General features: G+C 45.1%; 1 protein-coding gene across 2 annotated transcripts in view; it reads right to left on the bottom strand.

Moving 5' to 3' along the window:
- Positions 1-13,195, bottom strand: part of LOC147705755 (band 4.1-like protein 1) — a 644,658-nt gene that overhangs the window by 139,142 nt on the left and 492,321 nt on the right. The window lies entirely within an intron of this gene.

Below are 13,195 nucleotides of genomic sequence, written 5' to 3'. Positions count from 1 at the left end.
GGAATGTGGACCATTATAATGACATGGATATGTTACTAAAGTGAATTCTCCCTTTAGGCCTCTATTGGCCTATGTTGTTCTATGGTACTTTTACATTTCTTATTTATGTCTATTTATATATATATATATTATATTTATATGTATATGTATATTTATGATGTTTTATATATATTTATATATGTATATTACTACTATTGTATGTACCGTGGGACTCCCACTTCAACGACGGGGAATTATTCAAGCCTGTGAATCTATGAAAGACACCCCTAATACTGGAGAACTTTTGTTTTTCCATAAATTCTAACCAAATACATACCTGTGCATACATACAAGGGCCTTCAGTCATCCCTTAGCATCTACCGGCCTGTTCAGTGTCATTTAGACCTTGTTTTGCAAGCACTGTTATGGAACCCTCCAGACTCTCTAAGTTTTCTGTATTCCTCAGGGGTACTGCAATCTGGGCAAACCTTTATGTAGGCTTTAAAACCATTCCAACATGGCCAACCATGGATATGCATGTATGAGCTAGTTTTGACAGGTTTCTTTAAATGTTTGTTGTTATACTTTATTCGAAACCATTCATAGGACACAAGCACTGGCAAAGCCAAATGTTTGACTCAAAAAAGATATTGGCTTTGCTAATGCTTCTTTAAGAGAACGGAATTGTACAACCAAATCCTTCTCCTCTCATAATCATACTATCCTGAAAAAAATAGGAATGACCAATACTACTATTACTTCTGATACTATTACTACTACTATTACTTCTAACATTAATAATAATAACAATAATACTAAATGCACTCGTCCAACAACTCCCTAGCACCGGTATCTGGGGATCCAAACTACCATCTGAAATGAAATACTCACATCACATACATCAGAGAAAATGAAAAACCACCTGTCAGTGCAGTCATAAGGTTTGTCAAACAGCACATGAATAATGTTACTTCCAGCTTGGTGGTATCAGCAGACAAAAGTGGGTGTTGGGCTGGGAGTTTAGCCTATGGGGCCAAAATATCAGGACTGGACCCATAAGTCTGGAAACTGGCCCATCGCAAAAGTAAAATTAAGAAAGGTATGGTATTCTGTAACCAGGTGATGATGCAGTATTCTCTAACCACAGCATCATTCCTGAAATATAATAAAGAGGCATTCTGATTGGGAAGGCTTTGCCAAGCTTACCTGCCTTTGGCTGCTGGCCTAGTTTGGGCCTTAAGTGCTCTTAACTTAAATTAAAGGAGTTGTGAATACATTCTCATGAAAAAATACTGATTTCTCCCACTTTTACATTGGCGACGAGCACAGTGCTTTGAGGTCTATTGAGCAGACCCTGTACCTACAGAGCATCATAAGGATCACCTTCTTGTATTCAATGTGAGCCTCCACTGCATATTGAAGATCAACCTGTCCTGATCAACGTGGCCCCAATACGACTACCACAAAAATACTTTGCTGGACTTAAAGTTATTCTCACCGCTTTTACAATTAACTGGGAGGCAGCGGCCATAAAAAGCTTGAGACTTGCGAGTGCGGCTTATTGGGTGCGTGCAGGAAGGGGACCCGCATTGGTGTGGTCGGCTTCGACTACATGTTGCCAAGCGACGCTCAAAGTTGGAGCGTGCATGGTTTACTCCCGGTTGCGAGGCAATAACTTTTGACGGCTTCAGCTCCCTGTTGCCAAGCAACGCTCGAGAGCATAGTCGGAGCATGCTTGGCTTAATCTCTGTTGCTAGGCGACAACGTTGTACAGCCTCGGCTCCCTATTACCAAGCAACAACATACGCTCAAGAGCGAAGTTGAAGCATACTTGGTTTATGGCGTCTGGGACGAAAATCTTAGGAAAAGCATAATGAAAGCAGTGTACTCACCCGGCAGCGACACCTGGAATGACACAATGCATTTCAGTACAGCAGTCACAAAGAAGATAAGGTAAAAACATTACAATGCTGCACTCCTTAAGCTTGCTAAACGGTTTTCTTAAAAAGGAAACAAAAAAAGGACAACACTTATATAACCTATGGGACTTTGACTTTACCAGGGGATACATCTGCAACCTGTGGACTTCTACGGTGGACGTTTACCACTTTGGGTATCGAGTCAAATACCGGCGCTAATTAGTTCGGCCTGTGTATATATTTCTTCTTTTTCTATTACTTCTTTTCTCTTTCCACTTGGTTATCAGTAGCATTGTAGATACACTCCTTCTTTTTTAGTATCACTAGGTGATTCACTAATACCGTGGTTGAAGTGGAAAAAACGTTTTCAGTCACTATGTGAGGGTATGTGGCACTTTACTCAGTGCTGAACGTAGAATGTCATTGCTGATGCACTGCCTGGGTTCTGAAGGCCAGGAAATGCTTGAGCACCTTAATGACCTGTACAAGAGTGACTCAGCAAACATTAACAAGTATGAAGTCTGTTTAAAAAAATCGGACCTGCATTATGTTCCCAAGTTGAGCACTGTTCTCGAGCGCTACTAATTCGGGAAGGGGATGCAGCACCAAGGAGAGACTATTGAGCAATATATAACTGAACTACACAGGTTAGCCTCCACATGAGGCTTTGGCGGTGCCAATGAAAAGTGATTACAAGACCAGTTTATGTTGGGGTGTATGCTAGAAAAGTCTAAGGAAAACATGTGTCAGAAGGACAATCCCTCCCTACAAGAGGTGCTCACATAGCAAAAATGCATGACCATTCCAAGGCCTGTGTGGAGGTTATTCAAAGTGGCATCGCTCTTACTGATAAGGCAGAAAATATAGAAGTTAAACTTGTACAAGACAAAGCTATGCTAAGCAAAGTAACATAAGACAAGATAGTTGCCAAGCCCACAAAAACCTTTTCGGGTAAATGCTTTCGGTGTGGTTCATATGGCCAATTACAAAGAGTGTCCTGGGTGGAAAGTCGTGTGCAGGAACTGCGGGAGGAAGGGTCACTTCGCGAAATTTGCAAAGTCAATAAACAATACCAAGAAGGTAAGGGAATTTGAATATGATGATGATAGAATAGTTAGGGAGATAACAATACTTTAGACAAAATAGGGTTTGTCTTAAGGCCCTTTTGAGTCAATCCAGGTTAACGGTGAATCAGTCAAGACTTTGTTTTATTCTGGTGTTAAGATAACAATGATTCCAAAGATGTTCTAGGAAAAAAAACTAAAAATGAAAGTTAAACTGATGAAGCTGGATGCAAAACCTAAAGGGTATGGAGGGGAGCCAATCAAATTGTTAGGTTATTTCTGGGGAACAACTGAGTTTAAGGATCGCATTATAACTGGAAAAATGTATCTTACTATCAAGGGAGTTTCTCTCATTAGTTGGTTCCACTAGCGTGATTTGTTTTTTTACTTAGACCCTAAGGAGAATCTGTTACGAGAATGAAGGAGATTCCAGCTGTTGGGAGTGTATCAGAAGAATGTGATGAGTGGTTGAGCATTTTTCCTGAAGTATTTAAGAAGAGGCTGGGGTGTCTAAAGACTATGTGCATATGATCAGGCTCAAACTAAAAAGCCAACCCAAGACTGCCAAAGTGAGGAGTGTCCTGTTATTGGAGAGAGAGCATGAGGAAAGAACTGGACAAAATGAACGATAGGGGTAATATCTAGGAGGTGGAAACCTCAGACTGCTTTGCGACTGTTGTGATAGTCTGCAAGGCCAGTAGCAAAAAATGTGTACAAAGTTGCTCATTTTCATGTATACATTGATTTATTGTTTTAGAGTGTGTTTAGGGATTGTGCTGGGTGAGGTAGCTGATGTGGTTTTCTGTAATCAGGAGATGATGCAGTATTCTGTAACCACCGCATCATCACTGGAAGGTAAATGAGGGAGGCATTCTGATCGGGGAGGATTTGCTAAGCTGACCTGCCTTTGGCTGCAGGTGGGGCTGGAGTCTTTCATGCTCTTAACTTGAATAAAGGAGTTGTGGATACACCCTCGTGAAAGACCACTTCAATCCCCCACTTTTACAAAATGCTTTCCAACTCTAGTTGTGGAATGTGGAAACAAAGAGGATAACCACCAAGTCAACAGAATAAGGAGGGCTCTTCCTTGTACATAACAAGACAGAACATGTGCTATTCAGACCATATGATAATGTGCAGAAAGAACTCATAAACAAGGTAACATAAATTAAACATATCAAAGACACACTCAAGAAATAAGAAAATATAGGATTGATGGAAATGGTATGTGCTGAGTACCCAACTTGGAGCAGAGGCTAACATCGCTGAAAAATACCAGAAAAAGGCTGATAGAGTGATAGCCAACATGCTACAAGAGCATGAGGCAGACACCATGAAAAGATATTTTGGGAACTCATTACAAATGGCAGGTGTTTTCCAACAAGTATGCAAGCCCCTGTTTGCTCAGGAAGGAATTAGTTACTTACCTGTACACTATAGTTCTCCAGTATTATCTTTCATAGATTCACATGCTTGTATCTTCACCGTCGTCATGGTGGGAGTCTCACGGTAACAGAATGACCAAGCAGTATCATAGAGAAGAAAAACTGCATAGAAAATCCCCATAGGGACAGTAGTATTTGGTAACCAGACCATCTCCTTATTTTGGTCCAAAAGTCAGCCAATCAGCATTGCTGCCCTGCCCTCACACTCCCCAGCAGAAGCTTCCTGCCTCAGATTTCCGTCCCCGAGTGAGAGACATGGATAAATACCGAGAAACAGGTTCTGCCTGAGAAACGGGGAGGCGGGCGGGCGCATGTGAATCTATGAAAGATAATACTGGAGAACTATAGTGTACAGGTAAGTAACTAATTCCTTCTCCAGTATTACATCTTTCATAGATTCACATGCTTGTATCAGAGTAGTAAGCAGTGCTCACAAAATTTGCAGCGTTTCCAGGACAGAACCCAGAAGGAAGCTCTGCAGCAAAGCCATGATATAACAATACATATCAAAGTAATACGATAAAGGCAGAGATATATATGTATGTTCAAACATAAATCAAAGTACTGAGTAGAAGAATAATCAGACAATTAAAACATACCTTACTGAAATAGGCGTTTCAGAACAGCTTGTCCCACTGCTGTGTCCTCTTTCCACGCAGTGTCTAGACAGTAGTGTCTTGTAAATGAATGCACGCTCCTCCACGTCGCTGCTCTGCAGATGTCGGGCAGCGACACTCCTGCGAACAAGGCCATTGAAGTCGCCATCTTCCTTGTGGAATGTGCATTCACTTTAGAACAGAGCGGCTTTCCCGCTTTCTCATGACATTTCAGGATAGCTGATGATATCCATCTGGCAATACTCAGCCGGGACAGGGGAAGGCCTTTCCTTTGACCTTCGAAAGCAATAAATAATTGTTTGGATTTGCGGAATGTCCTTGTCCGTTCAATGTAGAACTTCAAGCATCTAGAGATGTCCAGAGAGTGCAACGCCTTTTCAGCTTCCGATGAGGGATTGCTGAAAAAGGTAGGTAAAATGATAGGCTCATTGAGGTGAAAAGACGTAGGAACTTTGGGAATAAAAGTTGGATTTGTCCTTAATATAACCCTGTCCTTGCGAAATTGTAAGAAGGGCTCTTCCACTGAAAACGCCTGAATTTCGCTAACCCTCCTTGCTGATGTCAGTGCAAGCAATAGGGCTGTCTTCCAAGATAGGAATTGTAAGTCTGTTTTGTGTATAGGCTCGAAAGGTGGCCTCATAAGTTGAGATAGGACTGTATTGAGGTGCCACGGCACTGGTGGACGCCGAATGGGTGGATAAACTCTAAAAAGTCCTTTGATAAATTCTTTTATTATCCTGGAGGACTAGAGGGATGGCTCGTTTGGCTTCCTCCTGAAACGTGATATTGCTGCCAAGTGCACTTTAACCGATGCATGCGACAGACCTGCCTTTGACAGTGACAGCAGGTAAGGTAGGATACCTTCGGGGTGAACTTCAAACGGATGCAAGTTTTGACTGTCGCACCAGTGGCAGAAACGGGTCCATTTCGCTGCATATGTTTTGTTTGTTGACTTAGCTCTGGCTTGCGAGAGAATATGCCTGCATTCCTGCGGAATGTCTAGGTTTTGAAATTTCCGCTCGTGAGGTTCCATGCTGACAATTTTAGTGATTGCAGATCCGGATGCAGAATCTGACCGTCTCTCATGGAAATGAGGTCCTGGAATGTCGGAAGCCGGATCTTGCTGCCCTTCGACATCTGAATTAGGTCTGAAAACCACGCCTGTCTCGGCCAGGCTGGTGCTATCAGTATGACATGGCACGGTTCCGATCTCATCTTGTGAAGAACTCGCGGTATCAAAGGAAATGGAGGGAACGCGTAGGCAAACCTCCCCGTCCAGTCCATGTGGAATGCATTTCCCTTGGATCCTTGCTGATGGTACCTGGACGCAAACTGAACGCACTTTGAGTTGTTTTTTGTTGCGAACAAGTCTACTGTGGGAGTGCCCCACCTTAGAAACAGGTTGTGAAGCTGAGTGTCGTGCAGTTCCCACTCGTGCGTCGCCCTGGAAGTGCGACTCAGGGCATCTGCCCGTACGTTGAGGACTCCCTGTATATGTTGAACTTGAATTGAAATGCCGTTGGTTATCAGCCATTTCCAGATTCTTTGCGCCAATGTCGACAGCTGTTTGGATCTCGTTCCACCCTGTTTTAGCAAGTAAAACATAGTCGTGGTGCTGTCCGTTTGGATAAGTACCGACGATTGGCATATCCTGGGAAGGAATGCTTGGAGCCCCAGAAACACCGCTTTGAGTTCCAGCATGTTTATGTGAAGCTGTGCTTCCCAGTCTGACCACAGGCCCTGAATCTCCAGCTCCTGAAGATGCGCACCCCATCCTTTCAGCGAAGCGTCCGTTGTCATCACGAAGTCGTGATCTCGAGGAACAAAGTTCAAGCCCTGGTCCAAGTTCTTTCGAACCTTCCACCATGACATGGCCACCTTCATACGGGTCGTGATGGCAATCCGATCCTCGAAGGTTCCTTTGGACTGAACCCACTGCTCGTCCAGTTGTTCCTGTAAAGGCCTCATTCGAAGGCGACAATTCGGCACCAGTGGGATGCAGGATGATATCATCCCCAACATGGACTTGTACACTCTCACAGAAGTGGACCTTTTTGTTTGAAGTGACGCCGTTAGACCCATGATCTTTCTCATTCGGTCTTCGGAAGGATAGGCTTTCCCCGCTCTGGTGCATATCCATGCCCCTAAGAATTGGATGCCCTGGGCCGGAGTCAGCGAAGATTTCTCCATGTTGGTCCGTAGTCCCAAGCGCTGAAACAGTCGGATGCAGCACTGGAGCGATCTCGTTGCCTCTCTGAAAGATGGACCTGCCACCAGCCAGTCGTCCAGATATGGGTAAATGTAATGCCCTTGCAATCTTAAGTGGGCCGCCACCGGGGCCATGCATTTGGTGAATACCCTCGGGGCCGATTTGAGTCCGAATGGCAGGACTTTGAACTGGAAGTGGCGACTCTCCACGACAAATCGTAAATATTTCCTGTACTTCCGATGAATGGGAATATGGAAGTACGCATCCATGAGATCCAAAGACGCCATGTAGTCTTTTTCCTTTATCATAAGTAGGATCTCTTGCAAAGATAACATTCTGAAGGGTATCTTCTTTATGTATTGATTCAGATCCCTCAAATCCAATACCTGTCTCCATTTCAGGGTTTGTTTCTTTTTGATGAGGAAGAAATGCGAATAGAAGCCTTTCCCTCTGAGATGTTGTGGCACTTCTTCTATGGCTCCCTTTTGCAGAAGCGAGAGTACTTCCTTCTGCATTTCCTGGCGATGTTTGTTGAGCCTGATCACTGGGGGATGATTTGGAGGTATTTCTAGAAATTCCAGAGTATGACCCCTGCTTATGACATCTAGAGCCCATTTGTCCGAAGTTATGGACATCCAGTTGTTGAAGTATTGAGACAGATAGTGGTCGTTTTCCGGGATCTGTTGTGTGGGGAGCGCCGGCCTGAAATCATTGACGTCTGTTAGACTGTTGATTCTTCCCTCTGGTGTTTGTTTTGCCCCTAGACTGCTGCTGATAAGAGGAGTTGGAGGATCTGTACTGGTTGTTGGTATTGTATTGTCGATATCCCTGTTGGTTATATGGCTGATATCGATTGGTCTGAAAAGAGGGTCTTTGATTAAATTGACCTCTTGCACCCCTTTTTCGAAAAGACTGAAACCTTCCCTGTTGAAGGGATCCCAGCGCTCTAGCTGTATCCGTGTCAGATTTTATGCCTTGCAAAGCCTCGTCTATGTGCTTCCCGAATAAATTTTCGCCATCAAAAGGCATATCGACAATCTTCGCCTGTACTTCCGGGCGAAACGAAGTCGCATTGATCCAGCCTTGCCTGCGAAGCGAAACCGCCCCAGCCATCTGTCTGAAGGCCATAGACGAGACATCCATGGCGATGTCGATAGATTCGGCAGCAGATTTAGCTCCGTCTTTAAGGATGGCTGCCGCCTCCTCCTTTCTATCTTCCGGTAGTGCAGATAGTATGGGTGCAAGATCGGACCACATTTGCCTGTTGAAACGGCTAATAAGGGCCATCGCATTTGCCGCTTTAATAGTAGAGGCTGCCATAACCGCAAACCTCTTACCGGCACCATCCATTCTCCGTCCTTCCTTGTCTGGTGGCACTAAGGAAGTAGCCACCGGGTTTTTAGAATTTCGCTGTGCCGCCTGCGTCACGACTGATTCCGGTCTGGGGTGCCCTATGAGACAGGCTGCTGCAGACTCTGGCGCTCTGTACTTTTTTTCAATCCGAGGAACAGAAACCTCTATGGAAGCCGGTGTTTTCAAAATCTTTAGGCCCTCTTCCCAGATATGAGGGATAATAGGAATTGAGCGAAGCGATCTTTTGGCATCGTCCTTGAAATCATACAAGAAACAATCCGTCTCTTGAACTTCTACATCCAGATTGAACCTCTTAGCCGCTTTTTCCATGATATCATGGAAACCTCCGATGTCTTGAGGAGGGGAGGTAGACTGTAGTGGGACAGGTGACGGAGCCGATGGCAAAATGTATTCATTCCATTCCTGCCCCGAAGCATCATGAATAAGTTCTCCTTCTTCAGGCTGTTCATTTATTTATTTATTTTTGAGATTTTTATTGCGCAAACAAATACCCTAGGGTGTCTCGGCGCATGTGTGAGCTAGCAGGACCATAATAGCAAAGTTCACTGGTCAAACAGCCATGTCTTTACGAGCCTCCGGAAGCTCATCAGGTTGGGGGCATTTTTGATATTTAGAGGAAGAAGGTTCCAGAGTTTTGGTGTAGCCACTAAAAAGCGACGGTCTCCCCAAGTTGCCGTTCTAGTGCGAGGTACAGGAAGAAGGCAAGTGTTAGCAGATCTCAACAGTCTTTTGGGGGTGTACAGCTGAAGTGCCTCAGTCAGGAATTTGGGTCCTGTGCCATGCACTGCCTTGTAGGCAATGCAGAGAGCCTTGAACTTAATACGGCTCTCTACTTTGAGCCAGTGAAGCTGGCGGATGGCAAGGGTAGTGGGCTGGCGGCGAGGGATGTTTAAGAGAATTCTGGCAGCCGCGTTCTGTACCGACTGTAGTTTTGACAGCACAGATTTCTGGGTGTTGAGGAAGAGGGCATTTCCATAATCTATTTTGGAGAATACCAGAGTGGTAACTAAAGTCTTCTCAGCAGAGGAGGGGAGGTAAGGCAGCAATTTCTTTATTTGCTTTAGCGTGAAGAAAGCAGAGGAGACAACCTTGTTAACATGAAGGTTGAAGGTTAGTTTGCTGTCGAAGATGACTCCCAAGTTCCTCGCCTTTACCACTGGGACGGGTGGAGAGCCCAGTTGTTTGGGCCACCAGATGGAGGACCATTCTGGGTCAAGGTTGCCAAAGGTCATAACCTCGGTTTTATCCGAGTTGAGCCTTAGGCAGTTGGAGGACATCCATGCACTGACAGCAAGCATTGCTTCCTGAAAATTGGCTGCCACTGCTGTGCCGTTCTTGTGGATCGCCAGCACCAGTTGGGTATCGTCTGCGTAGGAAGTTAATCGCACCCCATAGGCCTTTATTAACCTCGCTAAGTCCGCTACGTAGATGTTAAATAACGTGGGACTTAGCGAGGAGCCTTGTGGTACTCCACATGGTAGTGCAGAGACGGGAGAGTAGAAATTACCCAACTTGACTGTCTGGGTGCGGTCGGCCAGAAAAGATGAAATGAGGTCTCTAGCCGAACTGTCAATCCCCAGAGCTGTGACACGGTCGACCAAAATAGCATGGTTGACCGTGTCAAATGCAGCGGATAGGTCCAGAAGAATTAAAATGGCCGTTCCTCCCTGATCCATGATGGTTCTGATTTCATCAGAAGCTTTTATTAAAGCGGTCTCCGTCCCGTGTCCCTTCCTAAAGCCAAACTGCGTTTCGTCTAAGAGTTGGTGCGTGTCGACGAACTCTGAGAGCTGTATATTCATCAGAGCTTCGCAAATTTTGGCCGGGAAGGGAAGACAGGCAATTGGTCTATAGCTGACCGGGGCGGAGGGATCCAGGGAGGGCTTCTTCAGAAGAGGCTTAATCACTGCCTTCTTCCACGGGGCTGGATAACATCCGGTTTGAAAGGCAGTGTTGCAGATTTCCATGAGTGGGTGGGAAATCACCTCACTTAAATTAGCCATCACTGAGGGAGGGCATGGGTCCAATGGGGATCCAGACTTGGTGATGGAAATGAGTCTGCTGATTTGGTTTTCTGAGGTGTCAGCAAATAAAGAAAGATGGTTATGGTTATTAAGGGGAAGTTCCTTATTGCTGGCAGTGGATCTAGCCCCTGAATCTCCACCAAAGGATGCATAGATATCTGCCACTTTAGTAGTGAAGAAGGTGGACAGTGCATTGCAAAACAGTTGGGAGGGTTCTACTCCGAGACCCGATGGGGGGGTGGATAGGGAGTTGACCACTGAGAACAGTTCTCTGGCCGAATTCCTGGCATTTTTTATTTGGGCCGAAAAAAAGTCATTTTCCGAGCAGTGATGGCCTTTTTATAAATGGTTAAGGCATCTTTATAGGATTGCTTAGCAATGGGGCAATAGGATTTCCTCCAACGTCTTTCATCCTCGTCGGATTCCGTTAGGTCATCCCTTATAGTAACAATTGGCGGTGATCTCACCCCCTGTTCTTGTGAGGCAGTGTTTGTTTTAGGCGTCTGTGAAGAAGGCACCTGCCTAGATGGTTGAGAGGTGTTCGCCTCTGGGAAACAACGGTAGTAGTCGTTTATCATTAACCTAAGGTCAGACACAAGAGTCACAGGTATGGAAACCGTTTCCTGGCGCTCTTACTCACGTGAGTCTTCATGTTGCTCCTCCTAGTCACCAGATTCCTGAAAAGACTCATATCTGGAAGATTGGGGTCTGTCTTTGAAGGAATATGCTTCCTCCTCGTCCGTGTCTTGGCTCTTTATCTGGAGCTGAGAAGGACTGTAGGCGGCACCTGAGGACTCCTCTCCATCTGAGTCGTGCTCTAACAATGATGATGGTGGTAAAGGTGAAATCTGCGTCCATGAGGTGAACTCCGCAGATTTACTGATAGTAGCCGAACCCCTGGTCGACTGAAAAGACCGGATAGAGATCATAGTCTTCGACTGTGGCGATTTGAATGCTTTCGCAGTTGTCATAATGATTTTCGTCGACGGGGCCGTCGACGGGACCATCGTCGACGGGACCATCGTCGACGGAACCATCGTCAACGGAGTCTTCGTCGACGGAGCCTTCGTCGACGAGACCATCGTCGACGGGGCTCCCGTCGACATCCTCGACATCGAACCTGTCGTCGACGGAGTCGTCGTCGTCGACGTCGTCAACGGTGTCTTCGAAATCTTACTCATCGATGTTGTTGTCGTCGACGTCGACGCAGCCTTAGATCCCATCGTCGACGAAGTCGTCGTCGACGGTGAAGTCGTCGACGGAGCTGAAGTTTTTACCACAGATTTTGGAGCAGAAGTTAGGGAACTGGTCGATGGAGCAGACCCAGGCCCTTTCAGACTTGACTGCTTTTTTAGAGGAGTAATAGGAAGAGATGATGTTGATTTCTCCTTTGATTTACTCTTCTTAGGCTCCACTTTCTCCTCAGAAACAGAGGCCTTTCTTTTCTTGGGTGCCAAATGAGAAGATTCCTCCTCAGAATCAGATTCTGCTGTGGCCTTCTTCTTCTGAAGCCATAAAAGCAAGCGAGCCTCTCTGTCTCTTTTAGTTTTGTCAGAAAAGGTTCTACAGAGTTTACAATCCTTAGCCACATGCTTAGGATGAAGACAGTAAAGGCAGTCCTTATGTGGGTCCTCAGAGAAGAGCCTGGCCTTCCCACAGGATCTGCAAGGCCTGAACAGCCTCTTTTTAGAGCTTTCAGCCATAATGAAAAAAATAGGCACACACAATACCTTAATCCAGAAGACAGGAAAATAAGATTCCAAAAGGTCAAAAGTTCACTCAGGAACAGAAAACTGAGCAGAGCTCAGGGAGACTCCTTTCTCACACGAAGGCGGTTGGAAATCTGAGGCAGGAAGCTTCTGCTGGGGAGTGTGAGGGCAGGGCAGCAATGCTGATTGGCTGACTTTTGGACCAAAATAAGGAGATGGTCTGGTTACCAAATACTACTGTCCCTATGGGGATTTTCTATGCAGTTTTTCTTCTCTATGATACTGCTTGATCATTCTGTTACCGTGAGACTCCCACCATGACGACGGGGAAGATACAAGCATGTGAATCTATGAAAGATGTAATACTGGAGAATTGGAATTACAATTGTTTTGCACTTATAACTACGGGGTGCGAGAAAGTTCACATACCTTTTCTAAATTTCAGCAAGTTAAACCTGCCAGAATTTAACATTGGAAAAGTGCCCAGTAATTAGCGGTACAAGCGGGTTTTGGTGCTGTGAGCACCAAAATCCACATATTATTCTCCATTATCAGAGAAACTCTTGTAATGACCCTTGAGGTATCATAACTTATCAGGAGTGATAAGTATCACATCAAACAGCGGGTCACTTGTAAGGAGGACCATAGACTTAGTACATTATCCATACATTTTTTCAAACTCAAGGAAATTAAGTTATCTGCTCTCACTATAGGAGACAGTCTAATGTGTAGGTAAATATACCTTAAGACTCTCCGGAATTTTGTACTGGATGTGAAGCAAAGGAGGAGACACTTTGTGCTGCTCCTAATTGGGAACATTGAAGAAACATTGTACAACTTTTGAAATAGTGGGTA

The sequence above is a fragment of the Lissotriton vulgaris genome, chromosome 7 (assembly GCF_964263255.1).
Source record: "Lissotriton vulgaris chromosome 7, aLisVul1.2, whole genome shotgun sequence".
NCBI classification, from domain to species: Eukaryota; Metazoa; Chordata; class Amphibia; order Caudata; family Salamandridae; genus Lissotriton; species Lissotriton vulgaris.
This window is presented reverse-complemented; position numbering and strand designations above follow the sequence as displayed.